This window comes from Onychomys torridus, chromosome 5, assembly GCF_903995425.1.
Source record: "Onychomys torridus chromosome 5, mOncTor1.1, whole genome shotgun sequence".
NCBI lineage: Eukaryota > Metazoa > Chordata > Mammalia > Rodentia > Cricetidae > Onychomys > Onychomys torridus.
Genome location: NC_050447.1, coordinates 114,047,120 through 114,073,372, shown reverse-complemented (window position 1 = coordinate 114,073,372; position 26,253 = coordinate 114,047,120). Strand labels below are relative to the sequence as shown.

At 43.5% G+C, this 26,253-nt stretch overlaps 1 protein-coding gene across 3 annotated transcripts in view; it reads right to left on the bottom strand.

The window, feature by feature from the left end:
• Gcnt2 (glucosaminyl (N-acetyl) transferase 2 (I blood group)) overlaps window positions 1–26,253 on the bottom strand; it is a 94,570-nt gene that overhangs the window by 5,707 nt on the left and 62,610 nt on the right. The gene's annotated exons all lie outside the window — the stretch shown is intronic.

Sequence of the window (26,253 nt, the reverse complement as noted above, 5' to 3'; positions counted from 1 at the left end):
GTAACACACCTTGGAATGATATTCCCCAATAGTACTGACGTGAACTTACAATTTAAATAGAGGGAGAATTAGTTAAAGGGTGGGATGGAGGCAAGAGTCAGGCAGATGGAGCTAGTTTTTACCAAAGCCTGATCTGGTGGATCATTATCTCTCCTTTGGTTGTGAAAGGTGGCTGGAAGATGTCCTGATTGATTGCTTGGTGAGCCAAGTCAGTTCCAGGAGATGATTGCTCCTGCTTGGGTGTGATCTCCCAGTGGGATAAACAGACCTATGTGGTCCTGCTGTTCCTAGAACTCAGCACAAGTGCAGGTTCACTAGAGACTCTGGGTGGAACATTGGAGTGGGGCTCCAGAGCAGAATGCTGTAAATGCTGACAGGGGGGTGCCTGTTCCTTTTTCCTGTTGTCATTTTCCAAGATAGGGTTTCTCTATTTAGTCCTGGCTGTCCTGGAACTCACTTTGTAGACAAGGCTGGCCTTGAACTCAGAGATCCACTTTGCCTTTGCCTCCCGAGTGCTGGGATTAAAGGCTTGTGCCACCACCACCTGGCTTCTTCCTCTTATCTTTGTGCCTTTCGGCCTCCAGTGAAACGAGACAGTTTTAGTAGCTTCGGATTTTAGACAGACACCTCTTACGTGCAGAAGTGAGCAAGATTCAGGAGGCAGATGCAAAGGGAAGACGGACAAAAAAAGCCAGCCTGTCATCCACTCTTGGCTACCCTGTGATGAGGATTCAGGGTTTCTTAGGTTCAGTTTATAGTAACAGTAGGAGGGGAAGGCCATAGAGGGGGACAGCCATGGTAGTTTGAAGGTATGGGAAGGACCCCCAGTGAGGAATTCACGTGCAAAGGCAAGGAACTGGAGGGTGCCCAGAAGCAGATGGGAACATGGCCCAGCCAGTGCCTCGGTTCTAGGATTTCTTCCAAGCTCAGAACAGCAAGACAATCTGTGTCATTTAAACTCTTGATTTTGTGGTAATCTTACTGGACTTTTTAGGGTAAAGGCTTGGGCTCTGCTGCTCCAGCAAGCTGGGACTGTCTGCCTGTCCCCAGTACGCCAGTCAATGACTAGACAAAAGCAAGTGAAAAGGATAGAAAGAGTCACTGACTTTCTGCCCTGTTCTCTAAGGCGGTCAGAACTGTGGGAAATCCCTTCCTGGGATTATCTTTTCCCTGCCAGGACAGTTAAGATGTAATTTATTGTAGTCTCAGATGGAAAACTGACTACTGAACAAGATGACATTTTCCAATAAGGGTAGGGGGGAAATGTCTAAGACTCAAATTTTGAAAGAAATTTAATAGGATAGCACATTTAAAATTAACCCATCTCACCTGGGTGGTGGTGGCACATGCCTTTATTCCCAGCAATCAGGAGGCGGAGGCAGGTGGATCTCCTTGAGTCCTGGTTTACAGAGCAAGTTCCAGGACAGCCAAGGCTATACAAAGAAACCCTGTCTTGAAAAACCAAAAACCAAAAAACTAACCCATCTCATTAAAAGAAACTAATAAAAATGTATATTTCAGAAGAAAACAGTCCTGTTCTGTCGCTTTGTTGACACATGATAATTGTGTACCAATCTAAATCTAGGATAGTACCAAGTCTCCCAACCAAAAGGAGCCTTTCCTGAAAACAGTGTGGATCTTTAACCCTAGGGCTCTCTACCAGGTAATAGTCCCTTTTCTTAATATCCCTTTTCTACTTCTTCTTCTACTACTTCTTCTTCTTCTTCTTCTTCTTCTTCTTCTTCTTCTTCTTCTTCTTCTTCTTCTTCTTCTTCTTCTTCTCCTTCTCCTCCTCCTCCTCCTCCTCCTCCTCCTCCTCCTCCTCCTCCTCCTCCTCCTCTTCCTTCTTCTTCTTCTCCTCCTCCTTCTTCTTTTTCCAGAGCTGATGACCAAGCCCAGGGCCTGTGCTTCCTAGGCAAGTGCTCTACCACTGAGCTAAATCCCCAACCCCAGAATCCCTCTTCTTCTTTTGTCTTTTTGGTTTTGTCTGCCAAGCTTGAAGCATTTAACAGAAACACTACAGCAGTTGCATTTCCTGCTGCTTTGTGTTAAAACATCATAAAGGTTACCATAATGCCTGCCTATCCAAAAAGAAGCTCCCTTATTTTGCTCTTGATACACACTCTCCAATAACCTAGAGCAAAAGAAAAAAATTGTATTAAAACTTGCCTGGGGAGTGTGGAAAGCCAGGAAGGAATTCAGTTTATTTACTCTGTCAAACTAATCTATGTGTGACGTTTATGAGTTTAAATGACCACACCAGACAACTGAATAAAACATCTTCCTGGCAATGCAGCTCTTAATCTTTAAGCAAGTACATTTCTGAGAAGACATTTTTCTCTTTCACGCTCATCAATATTGATTGCACAAACTGAGAAATGAATTCCATTATCCCAGTGTTAGAATCAGCTCCCTCCCTACCTTTTGAACAGATACATGCACTCATTAATCTCTAGCTAATGAAATTCCAAACTTCTAGACTTTCTGATGACAGGCCTCAAACATATCTGTTTAAATATTATCTGTGGCTCGTGTTTGTGCATACAATGACATTTATTAACAGAAGAGGGAGTGATTCTACTTTGTCTCCCCCCATCTCCCATAGACTCCTGGGGCATAGAGGAGTCTGGAAGAAAAGGGTGTAGCTCCTGACATAAAGAGAGCTGTTCCAATGTGGTTCTTAGACCAACATTAGCATTACCTGGAAATGCAGCATCTCAGGGCCCCACCCAGACTTCTCGAAATAGACCAGCACGCCCTAGGATGGCAGGTCTGAGGAAGGGAGAGGCACCCTCTAAGGGCCACAATGGCACCTTCCCTTCCCTCCCTCTCTGAGATCCTTCCTTCATTCAGTTTCAAGCTTAATCCTGTTCTTTTTACCCTGTCTCACTCAAATCTGTTCCAACTGTCAAATTACTCCTCTTACATCCTTTCTTCAATTTAATTAATTAGCCTCCATTGCTGGGACATATGTATTTGTTTTATTTATTTATTTTTATTTTATGTGTCTAGTATCCTAGGAGCCAGAAGAGAGCATTGGATCCCCTGGGGCCTGGAGTTATTGGAGTTGTCAGCTGTCACATGGGTGCTAGGAGCCAAACCCAGGTCCTCTGCTCAGTATTATGGGGCATTTTTTTTAAAGTCTCAGAGTTTTTGCACCAGTGAAGCGAGTACATGAAATCAGTGGCTTTTTAATTTAGACTGTATGCAACCCACAGGGAGGAAAATTACATCATCATCTCTCTCTCACATTCATATAATATAAACAGGAGTTTCATAAAACAGGACTCCAGCTTCTCACATGCATGGTATTTGTTTACACTGTTATCTAGCTTCCTTTGGTCAGAAAGTGCTAAGTGGGGGTTGGAGGTATAACCCAGGTGGTAGAATGCTTACCTAGCATACGCACAGCCCTGGGTTTGATCCTCAGCACTGAATAAACTGGGTGTGGTGGCTAAAGCCTGAAAGCTGGTAATCCCACCACTCTGGAGGAGGGGGCAGGAGGATCAGAAGTTCAAGACCATCCTCTGCCACATAGTGAGTTGAGGGCCAACCAGGGACACATGGGACACTGTCTCAAAACAAAAGACTAAAGTGTCTTCTGAATACTGTGATGGGAAATAACTGCTGTAGAGTGGATTCAATGCTGTTGTTGCTCCCATTATTACCACGATTGTGCTCACTGGGCAGGGGGCTGGGAGGATCCTCACTGGGCATCTGGGTAAGAGTTTATCTTTGACTTACAAGAGACCTAACAAAGGTTCATTTTTCTCATTATTTCCAGGATAAGGCAAAAAGAAGATTGTCAATGTTATCAGAAAAAACATTTTCACCAAAAAATCCAATTCTCTCATTTGCTCTTCATAGGCTTCTGTAAATAGAACATTTGAGATAAAGTTTGCAGAGTGACCTGGAATGTTTCTGTTGGGTTTCAGCCTTTACTGGTCAAATAACTGTGTGTGTTAAATAAATGAATGTGATTCTTTGAAATTTGAGCTCTATTTACATGAACCTCATTTCTGCTCATTATCTTCCCAGAGCTTCCTCCTTACGTGGGGAGACTCATGCAGGATAGCAAGTTTCAGCAATTGCTTGATTCGAGCTCAGATATGTCCTTTGACACTCACTTGTTAGACACACAGGCATTTAAATATCAAATATTAAAAGAGATGTCTCACAATTTAATGTTGGTGCTAGACAATGAGACAATTCTAGAACAAGCTTGGCTAACAAGTAGGAAAAGCTACCATCACTGCACTCTGCTTTGTCCGTTCAAACCAACTCCTTCAAAAGAACGTGAGAAAATCATTTTTGGAAGATATAGATCTACGGGGCTGTTGACTATGACATTGTTACCCACACTGACTGACACACAATTCTGAAGTCAGGACTTCGTCTGTCTGCTATTATTAGTTGTTTGACTTTAAACAATTAATTACTCTTTTGAAGGCCATTTGTGACAAATCCTGGTGGGATTTTGTCAGTACAGCCACCTCCAGCTGTCTTTGGGGGATTGGATCCAGGATCCTCTTCCGCTGCTTCTCTGGATACCAAAATCTGAAGATGCTCAAGTCCCTCATAGAAAATGGTGTAGGATCTGCCCATATAACTGGTCTGGCACAAAAGAAGATAGTCTGTTTTTGTTGTTGTTATTGTTTCTTTTCTTTTTCTTTTTTCCCAGACAGGGTCTCTCTACATAGTCCTGGCTGTCCTGCAACTCTCTGTATTGACCAGACTATCCTCAAACTCACAGAGATCCACCTGCCTCTGCCTCCCTCGTGCTAGGGTTAGAGGTGTGCACCACCATGGCTGACCTAAGGATATTCTAGAAATAGCTATGTCCTTTCCTCTGGCTATCTGACTACTGAAACAACAGTCCCCAAGGAATTGGGATTTCTCCCAGGAATTTCATGCTGGCAGAACCTGGTGGCAGTCAGAGGGAGAACATGTCTCCCAGGAACAGATTCTGGCAACCTTGCAGACCACCTTGCAGGAGGACTTGGAAGAGACAATGATGGACCAAAGCCACACCTTGTCCAGGATCCGCTTATCTTCCTGTGCCTTGAACACTCCACTTCTACTGGAACCTCATACCAGGAGGGGAGAAGAGACTTGGGGGTGAATGTCTCTGTCCTTCTGAATGTAGCCAACATTGACTAAAGCTCCTTTTGCTGCTTTCCACGGTCAGTTGTTTAACTGGCTGACAGAGAGTGGGTGGCTAAGCCAGGCTTATTAAGGGTGTCAGAGTTCAGGCTCTGGTAACTCCAGCAACATCTGAAACAACTTGTCTTTGGATCTCATAGAATACCCACAAAATGTAATACTGTGATCATAGCTCTCATCCCGTGTGGTTTAGGGAACAAGAGTTAGTACATGCTCCAGAAAGATCTGATTATTCTCTTCTTAGTACTTTCGGTCTGTAGTTGGTTGAATTTGCAGATGTGGAAGCAATGGAGGGAGACTTGTAAAAGAGACACAACATGTGTACTGTGTTTAGCAATTACTTCATAAAGGTTTGAAAACAAAATCCTGTTAAAATCTCATGAACCATGTATGTTCCCATTGCTATGATGAAAATACAAGAGCAAAACCAACTTAACAGAGAAAAAGATCACTTTGGCTTACAGTTCCCGAAAGATGGGATCTGTCAGTCTGCAACCACACTCAGGAAGTACTGAGGAACAGTAAGTGGGAGGGATCCCAGCCATAAAACCTCAAAGCCCCAATGATGGACATCGTCTATCGAGTCTCCCTCCCTAAAGGTTCAGAAATCTGCAAACAGCGATCCCAGAGGAGGACCAAGTGTTTTAACACATGAGCCCTCAGAAGACATTTTACCTTCAAACCACAACAACTTCTATATGATTCTATATGATGCCCTGTACACTGCGGGAAATTTAGCCACAGCCCTGGCCACTGCCCAGGAGCAATCCTCCAATCCCAGTGTGTCAATTAAACATCTCTGTGTGTATTGCCAAATGTGTGTGTCTCAAGATCACCCTTCATTATATAAAACAGAAAACAAAGCAAAAAATATCAACTTGTACAATGGTAATAAACCATGTACAAACACTTGCGTGTAAGATGTAAGTCAAGGAGCTCTAAAGAGATGGCTCAGAGGTTAAGAGCACTGGCTGCTCTTTCCAGGACTCAGTTTCAATTCCCAGCACCCACAGAACAGTTCATAATTGTCTGTAACTCCAGGTCCAGGGGATCTGGCACCCTCACACAGACATACATACAGTCAAAACACCAATGCACATAAAATACAAATAAATAAATAAATCTTTAAAAAAACATGAGTCAGGCTAGGCTGAGCAGTGGTGGCCCATGCCTTTAATCCCAGCATTTAGGAGGTAGAAGCAAGTGGATCTCAAGGCCAGCCTGGTCTACAGAGTGAGTTCCAGGATAGCCAGGGCTACACAGAAAAATCCTGTCTTGAAAACAACAAACAAAAACAAAAACAAAACAAAAAATGAGTCAAGGAAATAGTAGTTTGCTTTATTTTGAAAAATGTCTGTGATTTTAAGACAATAACAAAGTTTATTAATATATATCTAAACATTGATGTAGTAGTTGGGCCTGTGACTATGCTAATAATTCAACAAAAGAAAAAATAGGAAGTCACTGCTGATTATCTTTAACAGTAAACAGGTTGAATGCTAATAACAGGGGGATGTGGTGTCAAGTAACCCAGACCCTGTCCTGATTATAAATGTGACCAGTAAGCATCTGACACATAAAGGCCTGTTTTGTTTACAGTGGGTGTATTCTACAGCTTTTCAGTCCCTAAACAAACAGTCACCTAGCATCCACGATAGAATCTTTGCATTTATCCGATAACTGGTAACAAATGGACTCTTCTCTAGCTGTAAGAAGAGAAGGGTGGGACAGAAAAAGACACACACACACACACACACACACACACACACACACACACACACACACACACACACACACACACACCACTGCTGCCCGCTACAAGAGTTTTAGATTCCAAGTGATTTTGTAAATGTTCTGATATACCCCCACCTTGTTGTCAATCTGTTTAAACCAGAACCCAGAAAACAGATGGGACAGGAGTGTGGAAGGAGGAACCAATGTGGCTTGGGGTGGAGTGGGAGTTTGCTAGGGTTTCCATTCTACCACTGAGCTGCAGCTCAGCCCAACTTGTTGATTTTATTTCAATATAAAAACTTATCTTAAAGTAAAACTTATCTAAATTCTTTCTTGCATACTTCCTATATCCTAGAGTGGTGGGACACAGACAGACAGACAGACAGACAGACACACACACACACACACACACACCATAGTTGTTTTACCAGTAGTAGGAAGTGAACCCAGTGCTAACCTAGTCAAGTGCTTTAGTTCCTAATATGTGTGTGTATGTGTGTGTGTGAATGAGAGTGTGTGTGTATATATGTATGAGAAGGTATATGAGTGTGAGTGTGTATATGTGTGAGTGTATACGAGAGTGTGTAAGAGTGTGTGTATGTATATGTGAGTGTGCGTGAGAGTGTGTATGAGTATGTGTGAGTGTGTGTGAATGAGAGTGTGTGTGTGTGCATGAGTGTATATGAGTGTGTTTGTGTGTAGGCAACCTTACACACTATCTACCTTGTTTTTTGAGACAGGATTTTAAGGCCGTGTCTCAAAAACAAGCAAAATGACATGAAATCACAAGTTGTTGATAATGACTCTCCCTTCAGGCTACCAAAAGAAGCGATTAGGGGTGAGGGTGGGGCTGGGGGAGGGTGTCTGCTAAAGAACCATGTGGGGCAGGGCTCCGGTCACACTAGTCAAAGACCACTCAGAGCTCTGGCGGTACTCACAGAAGAACTCACAGAACCTCAAAAACTTCCACCACTAAAGTCCGGGAAGTTCTCTTTTCTTTTGTTTGTTTTTCTAGCAAACTCCTGACTGATTTTTAAAAGCAGCAGCAGTCGGTGAGGACCGAATGAAGGGCCAAGCAGACACACCAGGGAGTTCCATTTCTCAGTGTTTTAAATGCTATTTTTAACTATGTGCACAGGGTGGGGTGCGCATGGGGGCAAGAGGCCAGAGGGATCTGACACTCTTAACCATCTCTCCAGAGCCTGTCCTTTAGGCTTGGATCCCTCATCTAGCTTCTACACACACGTGTTTCCTCACTGTGGCGGCGCCTTAGAAGCATCTGAGGAACTCTGAAAAACAAATACCCATCCCAGAGCCTCCACACCGATGTTGCTCAAGGATGTGATCCCAGCCCTGGAGAGGATGAGGCAGGAGGATTGTCATCATTCCCAGGCATGTCTGGGCCACATACACTTGGAGACTGTCACAAACGGACAAAGCCTGAACTCTCTCTTGGGGATCTGGATTAGGACCAGCTACTGCTATTTTTAGTTATTATTTTTGCACATGTGTGTTTGTGGCAGCCAGAGGACATCCTTGTGTGCCACCCTCAGGAACCTCACCGCTTCCTTTCAGATAAGGTCTCCCGTAGGCCATTAAGATAGTCTGCCTGGCTGTGTGATCAACTGGTCCTTGGTCCTCTGGTCCCTGCCACTCCAGTGTGGAGAGTAGAAGCAAACTTCGCTTCAGATTGATCGATCATTTGATTGGTTGATTTTTTTTTCTTTTTTTTTTTTTTTAAGAAAAGGCTTATGTGGCCTGGGTTGTCTTGGAACTCACTATGTCAAATTCACAGAGATCCTCCTGCCTCTGCGTCCTGAGTGCAGGGATTTAGGGTGTGTGGCACTATACCAAGGCTGGCTCCCACCTTGGGTTTTTTCTCTGTGAGCTCTAAGGATCAATTCAGCTCCTCCAGTTCCAAGACAAGCACTCAGCCTGCCAAGCCTTCCCTTCCCAGCCCCCACCCCCTTTTCTAAAGGCCAAAATGGAATTCACTTCGATGTTTTCCCCTGAGGTACTGGGAAAGCAACTCAGATCTTACACATGCTAGTAAGTGCCCCAGCAACATTGCCTGGGTTGGTGTTTTTGTTTGTTTTTTGAGAGGGGATGTGTTTAGATAGAGTCTGACTCTGTACCCTAGGCTCATCTGAGCCTCACCAATGTAGTCCAATCTGGCCTCAAAATTTAAGGGCCCGCTCTCCTGCTCCAGCCTCGAGTGTTGGGGTAGAGGCGTTTGCCACCTCATCTGCCTGCCTCCCAGTCTTCCCAGACCTCTTTCTCAGTAACAGGCACTCTGCAGGATTAGCATACAACCCTTCCACCACACTAAGTACTGAACCTCAGTGAGAAGAGAGTTTATGTAACACAAATTGCTAAACGGTCTTAGTAATAAAAAACCTAGAGCCAGATATTGGGGTGAATTCTGAAAGATCAGAGGAGCAGAACAAGCCACAGCTAACCTCACCTCAACAACTCCTCATCCGATCCTATTTCTATGAATTCTCAGCCTGAAAGCTTCTGAGTCCCCCCTTAAAAGGACCTCAGCTCAATTGCTGCTAAAAGCCTAAAAGCTTAAAAGCCTCTGGTTCCTGGTCCTCACGTCTCATATACCTTTCTCCTTCCTACCATCACTTCCTGGGATTAAAAGCATGTGTCTTTCCCAAGCAAGACATGAGATCTCAAGTGCTGGGATTAAAGGCATGTGTCACCATGCTTGGCTCTGTTTCCAGTGTGGCCTTGAACTCACAGAGATCCAGATGGCATGTGTGTGCCACCACTGTCTGGCCTCTATGTCTAATCTAGTGGCTGTTCTGTTCTCTGACCCCAGGTAAGTTTTATTAGGGTACACAATATATTGGGGGGTCACAATATATCACCACAAGTTTATTTATTTTTAATTAAATCTTAGAAGTTTTATTTTCATGTTTCAGGAATTTAAAAAGTAATGTTTGAAGAAGCAGCAGTTTATTTTTCAGTTCACCTAAATTAGCTATTCTTAGCTTCACATTTGCTTTATGAATCTAATTTTCCCTCTCAAGTGATTATTCTACAGCTTTTGAAAAAAAGGGTAGTAAGGGTGGATGTAAATAATGCATAAAAGTATAAACAGATCAAAGTGAAAATACACATATACTATATAAAATCTAATGCCTACAAATAATAAATTGATAAATGTAACCCACAATATAAAGAAACTAAAAGACAAAACCCACATGATCTGATCATCTCATTAGATGCAGAAAAGGCCCTTGACAAAATCTAACACCCCTGTAAGAATAGCTAAACACATGACCTGTGGAGCAGGAGAAACACTCACACATACAGCCACCATGGAAATTAGTGTGGCGATTCCTCAGGAAGTTAGGAATCAATCTACTTCAAGATCCAGCTATCCCACCCTTGAATATATAACCAAAGGATGCTTCATTCTGCCACAGAGACACTTGCTCAAACTTGCTCATTGTTCCTCTATTTTTAATTTTTTATTTTTTGCTCCTCTATTTATAATAGCCAGAAATTGGAAACAACTTAAATGTCCTACAACAGAAGAACAGATAAAGAAAATGTGGTACATTTACACAATGGAGTATTACTCAGCCATTAAAACATGACATGATGAAAGTTGTAGGCAAAACGGATGATGGAATTATATAAAATCATCCTGAGTGAGGTATCCCAGACCCAGAAAGACAAATACGATATGTATTCACTTGTATGTGGATATTAGGTATTAAATCAATGATAACCAAGCTACAATCCATAGACCCACAGAGGGTAGGTATAGAGTAAGGTACTGGAGAGACCAGGTAGATCTTGTTAGGAAGGGGAAGTAGAATGGATAGACATGGACGGATGGAGCTGGAATGGGGGGATCAGATGGGGAGAGCGGAAGGAGAGGGAGAAGAAGCAGGAGGGAATAATAGGGAGAGACCTAAAATTTAGGGGCATTTGAGAGGCAGCATGAAAACCTAATACAGTACAAACTTCCTAAAATATACTCATATATGACAGAGCAAGGGCACATGAGAGAATGTTATTTTATAAAGCATGCATTTTTTGCACAAAGAAATACTCCTATGCCACTCAAGTTCAGTACATAAGTGTGTGTGTGTGTGTGTGTGTGTGTGTGTGTGTGTGTGTGTGTAACTGAGCCCAGGTGCTTAGCACCACTGATCTACACCGCCAACCCCAATTACATGACTGTTAACTAGCTAACTAGTCTATACTGAACATAGGTGGCAAATAACCTTTTAAAAGTTATCTTTGGTGGACAAGGTTGAGACAAGGTCTCTTTATTTTCTATTCATGTCTAGCCTGGAATTTACTATGTAGACAAAATGGCCCTGCACTCAGAGATCCACCTGCCATGTAGATGTTTTTTGGGGACAGGGTTTCTCAGTTTTGAGTCTGTCCTAGAACTCACTCTGTAGACCAGGCCAGCCTTGAACTCAGAGATCTGCCTGTCTGTGCCGCCCAAGTGCTGGGATTAAAGGTATACGCCACCACTACCAGGCTGTGTTAGGTTTATTTAACTCAGAGTTCAGGCATCTCATATACATTTAGACTTTTGCTAGGCTTGTGAGCCAACCCCCAACCCCAACCCCCCCCCCCCCCATTTCCTGAGAACACAAGTCTGACTGGATTCTGGAAACCTGGGAGAATCTGCTGGTTAGGATTTTCCTGCAGTCTGTGTCTTTAGATACAGCTCGAATGTTTATGTACAGTTTGGGTCGGGCGTTTTCAGTTCATGTGGTATCGACTGGGTTTTCTGTGACTGTCAATGAAACGTGCAGGGTTGATGTGCCTCCTGCAGCAGAGTCCGCTTTCCTTGTCATCAGACCTGCCTGGCTGGTGCTGTTTGTTTTACTGCCTGGGGAAAAGCCCTTCCTAACTGTTAGCAGATTGTCATTCTTGCTTTGCACACAGTGCCTTCTTCACCTTCAAAACAAGGCATCAGGCTGCGTGAGGTGGGACTGCAAACCAAGAATTCAGCTTGTAACCACGCCCCCATCCAAGTACAAACAATCAAATAAAAACTCGCACGCACAGGGTGGTTGTCTAATTTTAACCCTGATTTACAGTCCAACCCTGGTCAAAAGTTGTTGAAGGTCAGTGACAAACTCCATTTGCTGTTGCACAAACTGAGATATATATAGGTTGTTGGTCCTGGGAACCACGTCTCTGTCTATAACGAGCCTAGCCTTTTCCGCAAAACAGCAGAACGGCTCTATTTGTAGTGCTCTGTCAGCTAACTTAAAGAGAGAAGAACCATGAGAGAAAGGTCTTGCCCTGGGCCTGGGATACGTGGGTGCCCTTCCTATGCCAGTCCTCAGGAAGCATGCAGCAATGAACAAACCTAGGCCTGTAGCTTTTCACCCAAACATCCATTTAGTCTGAACATTTGAATGGAAAGCACCAGACTTAGAGAGCACGGCGGCTGGAGAGATGGATGGCTCAATAGTTGAGAGCCGTGGGATCAGTTCCAGCACCCACATGGTTGGTAGCTTGCAATCACCTGTGACTCCAGTTCTGCAGGAGCCCATGCCCTCTAGCCTCTGAGGACACATTAGGTACAGAAGGGTACAGACATACCACACATAAAATAAAAAATAAGTAATTTTAGAATGAAGTTATACAACAGCACAAAACCAGACATAAAAATGTATGGGATCAGAAACGTCATTCCAGTGGGAAGTGGCTGGAAGGGACCCCCTCAACGGTGCCAGAAGTATTGAGAGCGCTCTTTCTCATATGGGCTAAACAGGTAAGAAGCAGTGAAACCTCAGTGAGCTGAGGTTGGGGATGTAGCTCACTTGGTAGAATGTGTACTTAGCACGCATAAGGCCGTGAGTTCAATCCCCAGCACTGCATTAAACTGGGTGCGGTAGTGCACACACATCATCCTAGTCCAGATACAGTAATCCCACTGGAACACTTCCCAGCAGCTTTAAACAGAAACAGAAAATGCAGTGATCTGTTCCATTTTGATGTGTACAGTTTCCATCCATAAGACTGGACCGGTCCTTAGCACAACTGACTCCATAATGGAAGTACCATTCAGGCCATAAAACTCAGCATGTAGACAGCACCACCTGCCCAAATGAAAACAAAGACCTAATCCATCAGCATCCGTAGTTCTGAGGAAGTCTCTAAATGTTAGACTAGCCTTGCTTTTTAGCTTCCATAGCTCTGCTTCTGGCTAACTGTTCTTTTTACCTGAGGTGTATTGAGGCATGTTGTTGTGGAATAATCTGCACACTGTGAAGATGTGCCACTCTGATTGGTTTAACAAAAAGCTGAATGGCCAATAGCTAGGCAGGATTTCTGGGCAGAGAGGGCGCTGGGAAGAAGAAGGTAGAGACGCCAGGAGAGGCAGATGAGGTAATAAAGCCACAAGGCAGAAAGCAAGTTAATAAAAATGAGTTAATTTAAGTTATAAGAGCTAGTTAGAAACAAGCTCAAGATAAGGCCGAGCTTTCATAATGAATACAAGTCATTTTTTGTGTGTGTGTGAGCTGGCACGGCCCCACCTCCAAAAAAATCCATCTATAGTGTGTCAACCCAGAATATGTCTTTTTGTGCTTCAAACTCACCCTGAGGCAGGGTCAGTGCTACACTGGGGTCCCAAACACCCAGTATAGTCACTGGCTGGCTAATAGACTTTGTATTGGCTTAATCCCACATCTGAGCAGTCTCCTTTGAAATATCCCACAATACTACATACAGTAAGATGTTGCACAGCGGTCTTACATAAGTCTAGAAAACAAACTGTGAGCCTTCCCAGAAACGCTGTTCCTCTGGTCCTTGCCTTTGCTTGCATCCCAGGGCCTTCTCAGTACTTACATCACACTCATAAAGCTGGGGTTTCATTTGAGCTGTAGTTATCCCAGCACTTGAGGGACTTTGAGAGACAGCCATCGTCAGCTCAAAAGCAACCACTAAGATAGTCTACTTACAGGAAAACAAAAACAAAACTCGTGAGCCACCTATAAGTTTGATAAGGATCCACATTGGGGTGTTGTGATACTGTATTGGAGTACTCTTGGGGGATCTGATGGGTTGAAAACATCCGTGATGGAGGATTTCAATGACGGCCATGTGTCTAGGATCAATGCAGGACACAGTTATTCTTTCCACAAAGTTCATGGGTTCCCTATTTATTATGAAGTACTGACACTGAAAACGGAAGCTGGTGAAAGCCCACCAACGTTAACACTTACACAGGCTGTTTGGGCTTAGTACCCCGGATGATTGACGCCATGGTCTTCCCCAGCCAGCAGGCATTCTACCACTGAGCTACAGCCTCAGCCCTCACCTTTTCAAGTGAGATACCAAACTGTTCTGTCATTTATGGAGAAGACATCTGGGGGAAGTGGCCCCAAAGAAACAAATACCTAACAGATACTAAAACTGCCAGGGAAGCGGCTGGAAATCATATTCACCAACAAATATTCTGAGGGAACCTTTTTTTTTTTTTTTAAGAATAAGAGACTGTCTTTCCAGGCCCCAGTGGCTACATTGCCTTTGGTTGTTTCTGCTGTTTTTGTTGTTGTTTGGGTTTTTTTTCCCCCTTGAGACAATGTCTCTTTATGCAGCCGGCCTTGAAGGAATTCACAATCTTACTGTTCACACCTTCCAAGTGCTGGGATTACAGGTGTGCACCTCCATGACTGACTTCTTTGGTTTCCCTTTCAACGACATTCTGGAAAAGGTAAAAGTCATTGTGGTGGGAAACAGGTGAGGGCCCTCAAGAGTTTTAGGGGAGGGCCTGTCCATGAGAAATTGCACAGAGAATTTTCAGACTGACAGAATCATCCTTGGTTGTGGTGATAGATGCAAGTATGAAAACACGTGTACTGAGACAGGGATTGGTGGTGATCCTCCCAGGCTGGCCCTCAGCACTCAGAAGACCGAGGCTGGACGATCATGCTTTTTATGCTAGCCTAGACAACATAGCACAACCCCACTTAAAAAAAAAAAAAAAGAAAATCCAAACCAACCAAACAAATATAGTAAACAATTCGGCAAGGGATTTCAATGCATACGCACTTTTTAAAATGAAAAATTAAGCTGCTTCAAAAATTCAGCAACATAGCAAGGTGTGATGAAATGATCTTTTTTCAGACAGTGGTGATGGTTTTCCATCCTGTAGCTTATCTATAAAATTGTTCGTCTGAGAACTAAGCACTGGAAAAGGGAATTCTCCTCGGGACCTACTACTCAGTTTTAGTAAACACAGACAACAATATAACTTTTTTTCAAAAGATTTATTTGTTTGTTTGTTTGTTTATGTGCATTATTGATTATGTGCATTGATGTTTTGCCTGGATAAGCATCTGTGTAAAGGTGTCAGATTCCCTGGAACTGGAGTTGTAAGCTGCCATGTGGGTGTTGGGAATTGAACCCAGGTCCTCTGGAAGATCAGCCAGTGCTCTTAACAGCTGAGCCATCTCTTCAGCTCCAACAGTATATTCTTATTGCTCTTTTACTCCAATATCTAGAATATTCCAGAAGACACTGAGAGAAACAGTAAGTATACAATGATACCGTACTGAGGCTAGAGAGATGGTTTAGCAGTTAGAGGGCTTCTTCTCTTGCAAATAACACAGGTTTGGTTTCTAACACCCACACTGGGTAGCTATTACTCCAGCTCCAAGGGGATCTGAGAGCTCTGGCCTCCAAGGGTACCTGTATGCACATCCACATGCAAAGACACACACCAACCATAAGCAAAAATAATAAAGTAAATCTTTTTAAGCCTCATCTTTTACCTCAGTTCAGCTGCTAAATTGTGTCATACGAACTGACTGTCTTCTCTCCCTAAGCTGGGTCTCCTCTTTCATCTTTACTAATGTGACTACTTCTAACTTCAGCTTGAAGTCACTCAATCTACTCTACGAGGTCATTTTGCTGTCCTTGGGTTAACCACTCAAAGTTCCCCTTACTTGCCTTTTCTTGAACAAAACCATCACTGTTTGCATTCTGGACCACGCCTTGGGGCCCGACATCCTGATGTCATTTTATGTGAAAGCCTCCTCTAAGGGAAAGCTCCTCCCTCCTCCTTCATCTTTTCCTCTTTCCCTTTTCTCGCCATGAGGTAGCACACACTTCTGCTTTCCCTCTTTTCCTCCCTTTCTCCCCCCACTCTAGTATAATAAACTTTCCATGTTGATGCCATGCCTGTATGGTGTGGATAACTTTCCACTGCACCACACCACCTGCCACTGTATCTGCATGGCGTTTCTCCCTCACCCATGGGGCACCTTGGCCCAATCCACCAAGGCCTCTTGAGTGCCATATCATAACAATCCCCACCACCACACTCAGAACTTTCTTCCACCCAAGCAGTAACTAGGGCTGACTGTGATAGGCCCCTGGGGATCAGATGCACTGAAGGTGGTGTGCAGGCCCAGGGTTGTGAAATATTCCTTTACAGTGTGAAGATGTGTCACTGCGATTGGTCTAATAAAAAGCTAAATGACCAATAGCTAGGTAGAAGGTATAGCAGGGACTTCTGGACAGAGAGAGCTCTGGGAAAAAGAAAAGCAAAGTCGCCAGCCAGATGCTGAGAGATAGCAAGACATGCAGGAGGTGTGGTAAAAGCTAAGAGTCACGTGGCAACACGCAGATGAATTGAAATGGGTTTTTAAGTTATAAGAGCTAGTGGGACAAGCCTAAACTATAAGCCGAGCTTTCATAATTAATAATAAGTCTCTGTGTCATTTTTTTTTTTTTGTGAGCTGGCAGCCCAAAGGAAAATCCATCTACAACCCAGTGCTTTAGAGTTATATTACATGTCATTAGAGGGCTAAGATTCATGTCTCACATTACTTACATTTTCTCTCTAGTTCCCTGTCTGATTCAAGCCCCAGTATTTTGATGGGAAGGATCCACCTCCTCTTCTCTTGCCTAGTTCTCAATTCCATATTATTCTGAAGACAAAATGGCAGCATCTAATTCATTTGACTCACTCCTCCCTACCCTTGCCCCTGATGGGACAGAGGACAGAGGCTGACAGGAAGATGATAAGATGTCCCTCATAGACATCTCTTTCAGGCTGGTTCTGGTGTCCTTTCATTTGTACAGAAACAGTATTGCTAGTCTATTTGGTTTGGATTCAGGTTGTCTGGAAATTGTAGGGATCCTTTTCCCCAGAGTTGCGACATCCACCCTGTCAGGGTTGTTGGCCACTGTGTTCTCTAATACTAAAACACCTGGTGCCCTACCAACACCCCACACGGTACAGTGGGTCTCACCAACCAGCACATTCTTAGTTGCTTTGTTCCTCTCACTTTCCAAAGTAGGGGGAGCCCTAGTGAGATGGAAGGCTGAGCGAAGGAGGCATTCAAGATGATCATGTCTGCGTTCTAGAAAAATCTTCAAGGTCTTTGCAGTCATCTCAGAAACATCAGGAATTTGGAGTTTTGCCTTTTTCTAGTTTTCTTCCTCATAAACTACCCTGAATAAAGGAAATGGAATGGGGAAAACGAAACATCTAATGCCAGGCACCAGACCCCTAGACACATCATCAATCCATCATGCACTCAAGGTGAACGCTATCGTTTCCCATTTATAAATATAGAAACTCATGGTCAGAGGTTACATAATTTGCCTTGTACATGAGAAATCTTCAGAGCTCCGTCTGAAGCCAAACGGTTGAGAACCAAGGGATGTCTCCTCTGTCTTTGTAAACTAGTCACTATCTGGTCCAGCATTTATGACACACCACAGTGTCTCTCTAGAAACTAGCGGGGAAACACTCCATATTAAAAACAGCCCAATAAGAGGAGACGCTACACGCATGCTCAGAAGCCAGCTTCCTCATGGGATCCATACACCGCCCTTGGGCACAGGCCTGAGTTCAGAGTCCTGCCAGTGGTGGTGAACGGCATCTACAAATGGACATAGTCACTTCGACAAGGAGAGAGATCGATTGTGCAGAAACCATTGTTCTGTCAAACCTTCAGGTCACAGTGACACATAAATAGGAGTCATTGCAATTATTACATAGAAAGAAACAGCAGGGAAGGTCTGAGCTGGGAGTCAGGCTCCCACTGCCCTGTAACTCCTAACGATCTTATGAAATCAGTTCCGTATGAGCCAGCTGAAGGCCACCTGTGATGGGTTAATTATTAGGCATGAACCTCTTTTGCCATCACCTAGTCCAGTCTGTTCTTTTACAAAGCAGGAAATTGAAGCCCAGGAAGGTTATATGATATACTCAAGGACAAACAGTAAGGAGAGAGCTTAGGCCCTGGATAATAAATTGATAGCGTGAGTAACCAGGTTACTGCCCTGCCTCTCCTTTTTTATGGTGCTGAAGATGGAGCACGTCTTTAATCCTAGCACTCGGGAGGCGGAGGCAGAGGCAGGGGACGATTTAAAGAAAGGAGAGCAAGTGGAGAGAGAACTGGAGCTGGAGGGAGGCAGCACCGGCATTGGATTAAAACATATTGTACACACGAATGAAACTCTTCAGAGAATACATGAAAACAGTATTTAAAAACACATAAGGTAGAAGCGACAGAGTAAGACACCAGACACTCCATATTGACCCCTGGCTTCCATGCATATGTACACACACGTGGACTCACACCTATGTACACAGAGAAATGTACGTGCACACATATCCACACAAGTCAAAGGTGTGCTGGGTGTGAGTTGTAGTTCAGTGATTGTATGCATGGGCTGTAGTTCAATCGCCGGCACTGCAAAATATGAAGAAAAAAAAAAAGAAAGGCAGGAAGGAGGAAGGAAAGAAGGAAGGAAGGAAGGAGGGAGGGAAGAAGAAGGGCCTGTCCAAAAAAATTACAAGCCACTGTTCCAATCCTGACTGTCTTTTGGGATCTCTTACAGCCACCTGGCAATTCTCCCAATCATTCTACAAACATAAATAGGAGTCATTGCAATTATTACATAGAAAGAAACAGCAGGGAAGGTCTGAGCTGGGAGTCAGGCTCTGTTAAAAGAGATATGGGCCAGGCATGGTGGCCCATGACTTTAATCCCAGCACTCAGGAGGCAGAGGCAGGCAGATCTCTAAGATCAAGACCAGCCTGGACTACAGAGCAAGTTCCGGGATGGCCAAGGCCACACAGAGAAACCCTTTCTGGAAAAACAAACAAACAAAAGAAAAAAGAAATATGAACACATCCATCCCCGCAGCGCCTTGTCTCCAGACACATCTCAGATACAATCTCTGGGGATGAAGCTGTATTCAAATAATTCCTACTTTTTAACCAACTCTCCAACACTATCTGGACCTCCTTTTCCTTCCTCTTTAACCCCCGGGGCAGCCTCTGACACGCTCCTGTCCCAGACCCTGAGTGTTTAGGGGAAAGCCACAGGACGCCCAGCCTGGCTCCAAACTTCTGACGCCATGTTTGCATTGGTTGTGTAATTTGTCCAGTGCCAGACAAGCTGTCAGGTGAGAAAGTGGGGACTCCAAAGGCCATGTCCTTTCCTCCACACCCCACAGCAAGGACAGAGAACTCTCAGAAAAAGCACTGACTCTAGACAACAGAGCCCTTCCTACAATCACGCTACACAGGTTTTTGCAAGTCCCGCCACATCCTGCCCATTTGGGGTGTTCAGATTCCTCAGAATTCACATGAATGCCACCTGTAGCTGCTTTCAGGGACCATTGCTGAACCTTACTGTAAACAGATAAGCATATCACAGTACGGGGGATACTGGTAATCCCAAGCTCATCAACCAGATTCAGTAACTATCGACATGTTACAATTTATAACAAAACATAACATTTATGACAAACCTGATTTGACTATGATCGTCAGAAATGAGCAACTTTCTTTTTCAAGGGAGTATTATATTCCACAGTGTCTTTTTGTAAATCCCATTATAACAATTGGTTGAAAGGTGCAAATATTTTCACCAGCTTAAACATTTAAGGAATACATCAGTCAGACTGAGTGTCTTTGTCTTCTTTTTTAAAAGTTGAATCTGCCAGCTCCTTTTGAATTAGGAGAGTCAGAATTCTGCTTGAGATTCCCATTCTCTTGGCCACCACCTCACTGTGGTATTAGGGAAGTTGGGGGACTAAGGGCAGTGTGCTGTTTAGGAGTGTCTTTTTTATACTTCTTTATATTGACTATTCTACTTCTACTAAAAAAATATAACCAATAATCTGATAGCCATGCAGTGAATCGATGCTTTGGTTTTATTTTTCAAATATATATATATATATATGCATATATAATATAAACATATAATACATATATGCATATGCATTTGTAATATATAAACACATATATAATACATGTACATATAGAGATATAAACACATACATACATTTTACACACACACACACACAACATCTCAGTTGTCCACTTAATGAGATCTAGTATCACCTGGGAGATAGCCCCACTGGGCTGGGATCCAGAAATATAAAAGAGCATGAGATCATATTGAATGAGGTAACCCAGACCCAGAAAGACAAAGTTGTTGAATGTTCTCTCTCATTGGAAGCTCTCAGCTTCAAATGGAGATGTGAGTACATGGTCTGTGGTAACTACAGAAACCAGAGCGGGGAACAAAACAGAAAACAAGACCATTGCTAGGACTGGGGAGTGGGAGAAAGAAGGGGGGAGAAAGCAGGCTACAAACAGTCTGAGCAGGGAAAGGGGGAAGGGGGCCCCTCAGGGAGGGGGAAGGGTAAACTCGGGAGAGGGCGGGAGGATAAAGAGCAACAGCAGGACACAAGTGAGCTGATGGGGAAGCAGGAAATGGGGTGCTCTTTAGGAAAATAAGAGGGAGATAAACACAGGAGGGAGGGAAAGTAATAATAATAACAACAATAAGGATGTCTGAAAAAGGCACAAGGAATCGTATCATTAGCGATTCTAACAAGCAAACAAACCAGAAGCGCTCCCTGCAAGAGCCAAAGCCCACCTAACAAAGCCCTCTTTTGAGTTGTTGGTCAGGGCTGTCCAAGAGACCCCCAAAACATAGAGAATTGCCTTTGCTTTGGTTAGTCCCCCCCCCCCCCCCCCCAACGCCCCGCTCCAGGTGGAAGATAAGTCCCTATTGCTGAGGACACCGTGCACTTCAGACACAGAGCCCAAAGGCTCCTGAGCTGGAACTGACCTGAATGCCTCCTCCTTGAGGACTACAAGGCACCAGGGAAGACTTCCAAAGGAGGGAGGCAACCAACAGAACCACATCAACACCAGCATGGCATGATAACCTGAAGAGTGTAGAGTGAAGCCGGGCTCACGCCTTGTGGATCTCTGTGAGTTTGAGGCCAGCCTGGTCTACAGAGTGAGTTCTAGGACAGGCTCCAAAAGCTACACAGAGAAACCCTGTCTCAAAAAACAAAACAAAACAAAAAAAAAACAAAACAAAACAAAAAAACAACAAAACAAAACAAAAGTGTAGAGTGATACATATAACTTGGCGGTAACCAACAGCTCCCTAACTGGACTTAAGACCTATTCAACAAAAGGGAAACCATGCCAAGTACCAGAACGTTAGCCATCGGCTCGGTGCTAGTAAAGTGACAGTTACTGGCGGGGGATCTGCAACCACTTATCTATTAAACCAGAATAACCCCTAACAGCAAGCTATAAACAAAGGTCCTTATACCCACAGAGAACCGTAGTCTTCACGCCTTATCAAGGAAACTTCTCTTCGCAACAGATGGAAAAACCACAGAAAAAACACTAAAGAAAACTACAACTAATCAATATGTAGAGTTGGGAGCCCAGTCCCAATGTATCTATCTACAAAACACCTCAAAGGCTCAGGGAACACTGCGAAAGAGAGAGCAGAAAGAATCTAAGAGCCAGAGCACCCGGGAGTTTGCTATGAGATTGTGTCTCCTGGTAACTCCACCCATGAAGTCTCACCAGCATGACTGCCCACAGAAGGACCACATTGATGTTCATGCCAAATCGGATGGGACAAAGCCCATGAGGCCTCAACCATACACAAGGAATTACAGGCAACTGGATAAAAGCTGGGAGCAGATGTGGTCACACCAACAGATTGTCTGGTGTCAAAGGTCAGCCCTGAAAACATACATACAAGTAACACTATACAGCCTGAACAGGCTATATTTAGGAATATATATGTACACATACACAGGCATGCACACGCACACGCATTACAACAATTAGTGAAAAGAGATGGTGAATCTGAAGGAGAGTGGGGAGGGGTATATGGAAGAGTTAAGAGGAAGGAAAGGGGAAAATGTAATTATACTACAATCTCAAAAATCAAAATAAGTCAAAAGAATGTGAGCTGACAGAAGCATTTGTTTGCTCTCCTCTCTGACTGAGGATGCACTGTGACCAGCTGCCACAGGCTTCCACTCTGGGGCTTTCCACTCCTGTAACCTCTGACCATGAGCCCGAATGACCCTGTCAAGGGCTCTGGGATGCCTTGAAGACCTGGCTGTGCAAATTTCCTCACCCAAGCAATTGTTACACTCTACACAAACAAGTTCTTTCTGACACTAAAGAAAATAAAGCTGTCGGTTAACCCCAGTTCCTGTTCCTTTTATGCGGTATGATTTCAGGAGTAACCCCCAAGATGTGGCTGCTGTTCTTTGTGCTGCTGGGGACATGCTGTTCTGGTGGCTAACACAATGCTGTGTGACTGGGATGCAGGGCTTTTAGGCATCTTTTAAAAAAATCACACCAATAACATTCAAGGAAGTCCAAGCGATCAAGAGTTTCCCTGAATCGCCATTCTGTTTCTTTTTTGGGAGGGGAAGGAAGGTATCTAAACCTAGTTTTACATGGTGGGTAAGCCACAGCACACACATCCATCGGTAGTAAAAAAGACTAAAATTAATGTATGTGTGTGTGTGTGTGTGTGTGTGTGTGTGTGTGTGTGTAACATCTTCAGGGTCTCTGCAGTATAAAACTTGGACCACTTCCAGCCTTTCCCTGTCTTCTTGTTAGTCAGTAGATACTTACACTCACTGTTAGTTCTTATAAATAATTTTTAAACATTGATTTATTTATTTTGTGTGTGGATGGCTATTAAGATCACAGGAGGTCAGATGACAACTTTCAGGGGTTGGTTCTCTCCTTCAGTGTGGACAGTGTGGGTCCCAGATTGAACTCAGATTGTCAGGCAAGGTGCTCCGCTGACAGAGACAAAATTAACCTCGCTATTATATTTACATACCACCAAAGCCCCTGGTATTTCCTTCGCGTGGGTACTTTCAGACACTAGTCACTTGTCTGTCAGAAAGCCTGCCATGTGCAGTCAACACCGTCAAGCTTTCCCTTCAGAAGCCCGCTGTCCTTTTCACCCATCACTACCTTCTTCTCAGTCAACTAGTCTCTTACTGGACAGAAACAAAGTCTGCTGCAAATCTAAATGTGCCTGGGTCTGTGAAGGATGGAGTAGCCCAGCAGTTCCCAACCTGTCCCAGAGAAGGAACTCCATGACACTTGCTGGAAATATATAGATGCTGAAGCTGCTGACTGGGACCCAGGAATCTCTGCTGTAATGGGCTTCTGAGGTGGGCTGAGCTCTGGCAACCCCTGGACTACACACACTCCTTGGTAATGCCACAGAGGAGTCACCCTAAGGCTCAACAGAATCTTAGGGTAGCATCACCCATTTAGCAAACACTGGAAAGATTTAAAGTATGTTTTTCTGGTTTCAACACCCCACCCCTTTGCTGAGAAAATTTTCTTTCTTTAGTCTCACCATTCAAAGAAATTCATAGCTAGGCGGTGGTGGCGCATGCTTTTAATCCCAGCACTTGGGAGGCAGAGGCAGGAGGATCTCTGTGAGTTCGAGGCCAGCCTGGGCTACCAGAGTGAGTTCCAGGAAAAGTACAAAGCTACACAGAGAAACCCTGTCTCGGAAAAAAAAAAAAGAAAAGAAAAGAAAAGAAAAGAAAAGAAATTCATAGGTAAGCTATAAAGCATATGTTAATTTTAATGTATTATTTTATTACACTTATTTATTGTGTGTGTGTGTGTGTGTGCGTGTGTCACAGTACACCTATGGGAGTCACATGGGTCAACTTCTAGGAGTTGGTTCTCCCATCATATGGGTTCTGGGGATCGAACTCAGGTCAACAATCTTGGCAGCAAGTGCCTTTACCCCTTGAACCATCTCACTGGACCCTTAACTATTAATTAAACACACATATCTCATGTAAATCTGCCATACAGCTTTCTAAACTCCTATATATTTACGTATTCTTTTAATTTTTTTTTTTTTTTTTTTGAGACAGAGTTTCTCTGTGTAGCTTTGCGCCTTTCCTGGAACTAGCTTTTGTAGACCAGGCTGGCCTCGAACTCACAGAGATCCGCCTGCCTCTGCCTCCCGAGTGCTGGGATTAAAGGCGTGTACCACCAATGCCTGGATCTTTTTAAATTTTAATTTTAGCTAATAACAGATAATAGAAATAAAACAAATAATAGAATGCCAAATGAATAATATGCAAATGTGACTTTTCATACGTACACAACTTAATACTCTTTGTTACTTTACCCCCCTTCATTCTACCCTGGCTGACCATCCCCTTCCTTCCCCCAAATTGCTCATCCTCCTCTTTTTATGTCCTCTAGTACCCCCTCTTGTCCAAAAATAATGTACTTAACAAAATAGTCACATGCATTTAATTTAATTTTGGAGGGCAAGCAAGGTTTTATGAAGAAGTAGCAGTGGAGAAAACTAAGCCCTGAAAGTTGTCTCTATGGCAAGGAGGGGTCCCCAAAATGGGATACCCCTAATTTATGTTTGACCAGATATTGATATTGATGAATTGCCTCCAATTTATGTTTGAGAACAGATAGTGATACTGGTCTTGAACTCATGATCCTCTTGCCTCTTCCTCCTGAGTGCTAAGATTAAAGATGTGCTGAACCATGCCCTCCGCCTCTTCCTTTATGATGCCCTATATACATCTATACATACATGTGCATATATAAATTTAAGAATAGACTCTGAATATGAGAGAAACAGACCAAGCCTTTTTTTTTTTTTTTCCTATACCATTTGAACACAGGAAGAGTGGAAAGAAATGCTGAGGTGTTTAGTTCATAGGAATAAGGTATGGCTATTTCTAATATAGAGATAATTAAAATGTCAAGTATATATGGACCATTTTATATACTGAAATGTACCTACATCAACTATCTGTGGCCTTGGTATACAATTAAAATCAAATCATTCTAAGAAGTCATTGAAATGTAATTACATTTTTGTTGTTATTGAAAAAAAAAAAAAGGACCCCTTCGGCTTCCAGAAAAGGTCTGAGAATGATAGATGGTGGCGGAGTTGGAAGGAGAGAAATGTTGCCAGTTCTCCAGTGGCACCTAGAGCAGCCTTTTCTGCTGGGAATAAAAATTCAGCTAAGTAGATGTTTGCCAACGATAGCTGTATTTGTACATAATTAAATATTCACATATACTTTAATCCATTTTGTAGACAAGATCTCACTATGAAACCCAGGCTGGCCTTGAACTCATGATCTTCCGATCTCCTCCTCCTCTGCAGGGCTGAGATTACAGGAGCACAGAATAAGGCCCAATTTCCGAATTTTCTTATCTTGTAAAAATGGTCTAGAGACTTGGAATGAAATGCTAATTAAGAGAAGTGCTTCCTAATTATCTCCTCCAGGGTGGGTAGAGAGCAAAGACGCTGGCACACTCTCCATTAAAGGAGAGACGCTCACATTGTTTTACTGGAACCCAAGGCTGGAAAGATCACAATGACTCTGCAAATACCCACAGAGTCAACATATTTGCATTATCCAAAAGTGTGTGATCTCTTATAGTTTCTCTACCAAGCTCTGAGAATTTTAATGGTGTTAGACTCAGGAGTCTAGGTTACAGAAGACGTGGGAACATTGAAGATAACCATCTTCCCCCAGGAGCCTCAGGAGCCTATCTGGATTTCTGGCCAAAGAAGAGCCTACACTCTCTTATCAAAGAAGAAGGACAAGTCAAACAGATTGCCCACCACCAATGCAGCATTTTGAAATCATCTCCCCCCCTTTTTTTAAAGATTTATTTTATTATGTATACAGTGTTCTGCCTACATGTATGCCTGCAGGCCAGAAGAGGGCGCCAGATCTCATTACAGATGGCTGTGAGCCACCATGTGGTTGCTGGGAATTGAACTCAGGACCTCTGGAAGAACAGCCAGTGCTCTTAACCTCTGAGCCATCTCTCCAGCCCCCATCTCCCCCTTTTATCACACGAATGTGATATGCTCTAGCTATCCAAATCACGCTATTTTGAAACTCTTCAGTAGATAGAAAATCATGGAAGCACATTTTGTGAAATTCCTCCTTTAACTGTATAGATTGTATCTCCACATTGACAAAACAATGGTCTTCTATGCACAAAGACAGACCTGAGTG